General features: G+C 51.9%; 1 protein-coding gene across 1 annotated transcript in view; it reads right to left on the reverse strand.

The window, feature by feature from the left end:
* The window catches only part of lyrm4 (LYR motif containing 4), a 31,955-nt gene that overhangs the window by 23,210 nt on the left and 1,245 nt on the right, over window positions 1-7,500 (reverse strand). The window lies entirely within an intron of this gene.

Consider the following 7,500-nt stretch of genomic DNA (forward strand, 5'->3'; position numbering starts at 1 on the left):
CGCTGCACACACTCCTACAGCCCCGCCGCACACACTCCTACAACCCCGCCGCACACACTCCTACAACCCCGCCGCACAACACTCCTACAACCCCGCCGCACACACTCCTACAGCCCCGCCGCACACACTCCTACAGCCCCGCCGCACACACTCCTACAACCCCGCCGCACACACTCCTACAACCCCGCCGCACACACTCCTACAGCCCCGCCGCACACACTCCTACAGCCCCGCCGCACACACTCCTACAGCCCCGCCGCACACACTCCTACAGCCCCGCCGCACACACTCCTACAACCCCGCCGCACACACTCCTACAGCCCCGCCGCACACACTCCTACAGCCCCGCCGCACACACTCCTACAGCCCCGCCGGACGGGACTGCTATCATGCAGCAGCAGGCTGTGAAGCTCACTACAACACACACTTATTTATTTTACATATAATTGCACTACTGGTGAACATCTCCTCTTCTGTAGCAGGGCGGGACTGTAGGTGGGTCCTGGTTCTGCAGAAAATGACCCAGAACAGCTGCGCGTCACTTCTAATAAATAAGCTGCGTCTGCATCATTTGGGCCTGTGAAACAGATTTAAGTCGCCAGGAGAAGATAACAAGCCTCGTCACAACAAGGACAACATGAGTAATCACACGTTCACCTGTTATTACATCCAGGTATGACCTCACTCATCTCCAGGTCTCTGATGCTTCAGGTAGGATGTTGCAAAAATGACTAAAATCACATTAATAACCCAACAAAGAGATCTGATTATCACAAATCAAGTCATTAACTAACAAAGTCTTAGAAAAAATGGATCTAATGTTCAACAACCCACATTTAATTTTTCTAGTTTTCTGCTCAGTTGAATTTGTTCTAATATTTATGAGATTTCCATGATTTGCTTTATTAAGCCTGATATTTAATCTGTGTGGTTTTGGCCGTGGGCAGGACACTGTCTCTATGGGGTAGTGGGTGGGTTACAGTACAGAAGCTGCAGAGGGGTGGGTTAAACTACGACTCTGCTTCCTGGTCTGGACCCTGGGTTGTCATGGAGGACTAATAAAACTGGCCATGCTCCTAGAAAGAAGAGCTGCTCTATCCAAAGAGGGATGGATGCCGTCTCTCCGCATCAGACCAGGTTTTCCCCAAAAAGTTTTCCAATTATCAATGTAGCCCACGTTGTTTTCAGGACACCACCTAGACAACCAGCGGTTGAAGGACAGCATGCGGCTAAACATGTCGTCACTGGTCCGATCAGGCAGGGGGCCAGAGAAAATTACGGAGTCCGACATTGTTTTGGCAAACTTACACACCGAAGCAACATTAATTTTAGTGACCTCCGACTGGCGTAACCGGGTGTCGTTACCGCCAGCGTGAATAACAATCTTACTGTATTTACGCTTATCCTTAGCCAGCAGTTTCAGATCAGATTTGATGTCGCCCGCTCTGGCCCCAGGTAAACATTTAACTATGGTTGCTGGAGCCTCTAATGCACATATGTCAGAGTCAAGGCCCGCGGGCCAGATGCGGCCCGCGGAGCATTTTTATGTGGCCCGCGAGATAAATGTCAAAAATATATTAAAACTGACCCCCTGGCCAATTTTACCGCAAAGACTTCAACTCCCATGATGCTTTGCTGCGTCAGCGCAGAGCCGACGCGCCCCCTCCTTTGTGTTTTTTCAGCGCCTGCTGCCGGTGTGCAGCTCCGCTGTCTCGGACAAACTACACACTCCTCTCACTCAGCGCCGAGTTCACTCAGCTGTTTTCTGATGTTGAAGCCCAGAAACGGAGATTCTAGCCGCTCAGTAACGTGTTCACGACTTAAAGAGAAAGTTTTCCAACTAACGTCCAGACAGAGCCGATATAACTCCAGCGAGCAGCGACACGCTCAAACCAGCACGGCTCTGTGGTTGTGTTTCCTCCCCGACACACAACAACGTGGTCAAGCTGCTCAGACATGTTCATCAGCACAAACCTATGTGAGCACCTGTTGTCCTCTAATGTTGTCATTATTATGATGAAGATGAACAAAACAACAGGAGTCTCCTCCTCAGCTCAGATCAACCCCATGATGCAGGTATCTGCTGGAACAGGTGAGCATCACAGTAAACCAGTGGAGCAAACTGAGCTTTAAATATGTTGGTTTGATGCTCGTTTTCTGCTCCAAAACAGGAAAGTTAACAGGTGAGATGTTGCGTTTTCATTTAAGATAAAATGATATTTTATTTTGTTGTTGGCCCGTGAGCAAAGATTTAACCTACAGTAAACAGGAAGTGGAAAGGCTGCAGATAGATGAATAGAATAGAAAATCCCTTTATTGTTCCTCAGTGGGGAAAGCTAGACGTCACAGCAGCGATGACACGTATTACAGGAGAAAAAAGGAGAATAAAACATAAGAAAAATGAATAAACAAGAAAACATAAATCCTGAATAGATTTAAAAATGCTGATTATACCACAAGTAATGAATACCACTGATGCCTTTTATTTAAAACTGACTTGCTCGTGTGTAATTTGGTTATTCCACATTCAGTTAATGCAGAAATATGTTTGTTTCCAAATTTAAAGGTTCTAAATTGCATTTATGTTGATAAAGAAAATGTGCAAATTTGCGTCACTTTTTCAAAAAATATTAAGTTTGGCCCTCGACTCCGTCCCAGAGTTTCATTTCGGCCCCGTGTGAGTTTGAGTTGGACACCCCTGATCTAATGCCACGTTTCTGACTATGGAGCTGCCAATGGTCAGAGTCGGCTTGTCAGTGGGTGCGTCACTGAGCGGGGAAAATCTATTAGAAACGTGGACGGGTTGGTGGTGGCCCACGGGCTGGGTTCTATGCTTCCTGCGTACCGTCACCCAGCCGGCCTGAGGTCCCGGCTGCTCGGGTTCTGCTGGAGGACCGCTACGGGGTGGTTCTGAGCTAGTTAGCCCCACGCTAGCTAAGTAGCTATGGCTGTTTATGGGTTTTTCAACAGCGCGGAGCCGGGACTCCAATTCCGACACCCTCGCCTCCAAAGCTACAAAAATGCTACATTTATTACACGTACCATTATCGCTAAAGGAGGCAGAGGAGTAACTAAACATCTGACACAGAGAGCAAGAGATAGGAGACGGAGAAGCAGAGACAGAAGTAGCCATAGCCGTGCTGAGGCTAAGCTAACTGGACGAGAAAACTGTTCAACTGTTATGTGCCGTGCCCCTTTTCGGCCACAAGATGGCCCCAGAGGCCTTGGCCTCGCCTGTCTCCTGGTAACCAGCTGTTACCAATTACTGAAATCACTTGGCAGCTGTTAAAAGCTGCCTTCCTGCTCTAAGTCGAGGAGAAGGTCCAAGGGTAGAGTAGACTGGAAACAGTTTATTCTATTCTCTTCTCCTCGTTCGCTCTTTGGTAAAACTCGACATAATTAGTCTTCGGTGATCTCGGTTTTGGATTTAGGATTCGACAATTCGGCAATTTGACTTCGGACCACATTTAACTTAGGCTTTGGATCTCCCCTTTTGGAATATATATATTCTTGGTTGTTTTCTCCCCATCCCCGTCTGGGTTGGCGCTTTTCGTTTCTCCTTTTTAATATTGATCCTTTTGTTTTGTATATAATATTGCATTTTAGGTCCTTTGTGAATATTCCCTCTTTTTTTGTAATAAATCCTTGTTTTTTAAGCGACACCGCACTCTGTTATTGTTTAACCCACACACTCATTCTATTACTCCCCTCCTCATCTCTCCTAGAGAGCCGGGGACGTAATATCAACACCAAATAAACTGCGTGCGAACTCAAATGGTTCCCTAAAAGCTAGGTGGAACAACAGAAAATGTGTGTTGTAGCGTGCTTTAGCGCTACGATAACTCAGAGATATCCTAGTACAGAGAAATTAAATCAGCTTTAGCGAGCCCCAAACACCAAACAGCTACACGGAGTGCAACACTGAAAACAGGAAATGCCTTACTGCCAGGTGCAGCCAATCAGCAATCAACCATTGATGATGATGAACATTCAGTCAGGCTCTGTTAATCTGCCAGAACCCAGACCCGGCCCGGGCAGCACCAGCTGCTGGCTCTGGGGTGAGTCTCCTCTGGATGCTCAATAATTCAACACAGCGGCGGCCCACATGAAGGCGAGCCGGCTCTCTGATGCCCAGACGCAGCGCTGTGAAGCCACCCCCAGCAGCAACAGACACGTCTGCTTCCACCAACTGGACCCAGACCCAGAAACTGGAGCAGAACCCGTCTATAGACCCAAAGGTCTCCGTCCCTGCCTCACAAAGAGTCCAATTATCCACAAACAGGAAGCAGCAGAAGCGGTTCGGTTTCCGTGGATTCATCCACTACGTCAACGATTTTATTCAAATGTTGTCAGAACAAATTAAGAACTGGTTCTGAACGGGTTCGTTTCCTCTGGAGTCCTCCCAGAGTTGTCATGGTTACTGGTTTTAACGAGTAGACAGGGAAAACATCATAAAATTAGCTTTGATGTTTGTCTGCACGAAAACCCGAACCTGAACCACGGCAAAGACAACAGTACTAGATGCAGCTGGTACTGCTGGAGTCGGGTCAGAACCGGTTAGAGGACTGAGATCCATATTAATCCAGTATGACTGATGGCATGAATACAGATCCAGTCAAAGCCAGAGAACCAGAACACTTGACCCGATGCCCCAGGACCAACCGGGTCACCCCAGGACCAACCGGGTCACCCCAGGTCCCACCGGGTCAGCAGTCGAAACAAACGAGCCCTCTAACCCGTCAGCTGAACACAAACAGTGAGTCACAGCTCCGATGTTCAGAGGAAATTTCAGAAATAACTCAAGAGATGTCTGCCGCCACCACACACACACACACACACACACACACACACACACACACACACACACACACACACACTTGGCCGAAGCCAAAAATGAGGAAACCAAGACCATCATTAGCGTTTATGGCTCCGATGCGCACTAACCTCACTAAAATCAGCTACAAAACCATGAAAATGTTCATTCAGCACCAACAATGCTAAATATTAATAAAATGTTTCACTTGACCCCACTCGTGTGCAACAATAAATAAAAGGAATCATTATAAATGTACAGGCGTTTAACTGAAAGGCCTGCTGAGGATTGTAAAATTCAACCTTTAAGACCCAAAGTTGCAATGCTGTGTTTAACGAGCAGCAGCTGCAAATGTAAAGAGGAAGAGAGAACGGGCAGAGTGGTGATGTGCCTCACATAACTGATATGAACGTTCCAGCGTTCGTAAAACAGCATTCCCAAAAGGGAAAACCTTTACTTTGAACCCTCAGATGTCATCAGGGACATTTTTATCCATCTGGGCGGTTTTCTGCTTTACTTTTGGAGCCATTTCACCATTGTTTGTGCATTTGGTACAACATTTTGTCACAAAACCTCTCTCTGGAGAAATTTTTAAACTAATTTTGGATTCACTGGAGTTTTTGACAATTAAAATTGTGCCCACATTTTCTAAGGTAAACATCTCTTAACAACGATAGTTTCTGCATCTATACTGCTCCGCTTCAGCCCTCTCCCCCCTCTCCCTGCTTCAGCCCTCTCCCCCTCCCCCTGCTTCAGCCCTCTCCCCCTCCCCCTGCTTCAGCCCACTTCCCCCTCTCCCTGCTTCAGCCCTCTCCCCCTCCCCCTGCTTCAGCCCTCTCCCCCCCCCCTGCTTCAGCCCACTTCCCCCTCTCCCTGCTTCAGCCCTCTCCCCCTCCCCCTGCTTCAGCCCTCTCCCCCCCCCTGCTTCAGCCCACTTCCCCCTCTCCCTGCTTCAGCCCTCTCCCCCTCCCCCTGCTTCAGCCCTCTCCCCCTCCCCCTGCTTCAGCCCTCTCCCCCCCCCCTGCTTCAGCCCACTTCCCCCTCTCCCTGCTTCAGCCCTCTCCCCCTCCCCCTGCTTCAGCCCACTTCCCCCTCTCCCTGCTTCAGCCCTCTCCCCCTCCCCCTGCTTCAGCCCTCTCCCCCTCCCCCTGCTTCAGCCCACTTCCCCCTCTCCCTGCTTCAGCCCTCTCCCCACTCCCCCTGCTTCAACCCACTTCCCCCTCCCCCTGCTTCAGCCCACTTCCCCCTCTCCCTGCTTCAGCCCTCTCCCCCTCCCCCTGCTTCAGCCCTCTCCCCCTCCCCCTGCTTCAGCCCACTTCCCCCTCTCCCTGCTTCAGCCCACTTCCCCCTCCCCCTGCTTCAGCCCACTTCCCCCTCTCCCTGCTTCAGCCCTCTCCCCCTCCCCCTGCTTCAGCCCTCTCCCCCTCCCCCTGCTTCAACCCACTTCCCCCTCCCCCTGCTTCAGCCCACTTCCCCCTCCCCCTGCTTCAGCCCTCTCCCCCCTCTCCCTGCTTTAGCCCTCTCCCCCCTCCCCCTGCTTCAGCCCTCTCCCCACTCCCCCTGCTTCAACCCACTTCCCCCTCTCCCTGCTTCAGCCCTCTCCCCCTCCCCCTGCTTCAGCCCACTTCCCCCTCTCCCTGCTTCAGCCCTCTCCCCACTCCCCCTGCTTCAACCCACTTCCCCCTCTCCCTGCTTCAGCCCTCTCCCCCTCCCCCTGCTTCAGCCCACTTCCCCCTCTCCCTGCTTCAGCCCTCTCCCCCTCCCCCTGCTTCAGCCCTCTCCCCCTCCCCCTGCTTCAGCCCACTTCCCCCTCTCCCTGCTTCAGCCCTCTCCCCACTCCCCCTGCTTCAACCCACTTCCCCCTCTCCCTGCTTCAGCCCTCTCCCCACTCCCCCTGCTTCAACCCACTTCCCCCTCCCCCTGCTTCAGCCCACTTCCCCCTCTCCCTGCTTCAGCCCTCTCCCCCTCCCCCTGCTTCAGCCCTCTCCCCCTCCCCCTGCTTCAGCCCACTTCCCCCTCTCCCTGCTTCAGCCCTCTCCCCACTCCCCCTGCTTCAACCCACTTCCCCCTCTCCCTGCTTCAGCCCTCTCCCCCTCCCCCTGCTTCAGCCCTCTCCCCCTCCCCCTGCTTCAGCCCTCTCCCCCTCCCCCTGCTTCAGCCCACTTCCCCCTCTCCCTGCTTCAGCCCTCTACCCACTCCCCCTGCTTCAGCCCACTTCCCCCTCTCCCTGCTTCAGCCCTCTCCCCACTCCCCCTGCTTCAACCCACTTCCCCCTCTCCCTGCTTCAGCCCTCTCCCCCTCCCCCTGCTTCAGCCCACTTCCCCCTCCCCCTGCTTCAGCCCTCTCCCCCCTCTCCCTGCTTTAGCCCTCTCCCCCCTCCCCCTGCGCAGCGGCCGCAAACTCACTGATGCGCCTGCAGCCTCTCAGAGTTCCTGCTGCTCTAAACATTAAAATAATGATTTCATTTTTCTGTCCTGCCTGTTTATTATCTTCCTGCATCTCCTCTCAATCCTAAAGAGAAACTGCTACCTGGGTTCATATATATTCACCTCATGAGTTACCTTTGAACTGCAGTTCTAAAAGATCTACTGACAACAAAAACAGCGGAGTGCTCGCCGGCTGCATCAGTGATCGGTGCGTCACCGAGGACAAAACAGGTGATGCGCCCCAATCCACAGCAGCGAAAC

This window comes from Nothobranchius furzeri, chromosome 7 (genome assembly GCF_043380555.1).
Source record: "Nothobranchius furzeri strain GRZ-AD chromosome 7, NfurGRZ-RIMD1, whole genome shotgun sequence".
NCBI classification, from domain to species: domain Eukaryota; kingdom Metazoa; phylum Chordata; class Actinopteri; order Cyprinodontiformes; family Nothobranchiidae; genus Nothobranchius; species Nothobranchius furzeri.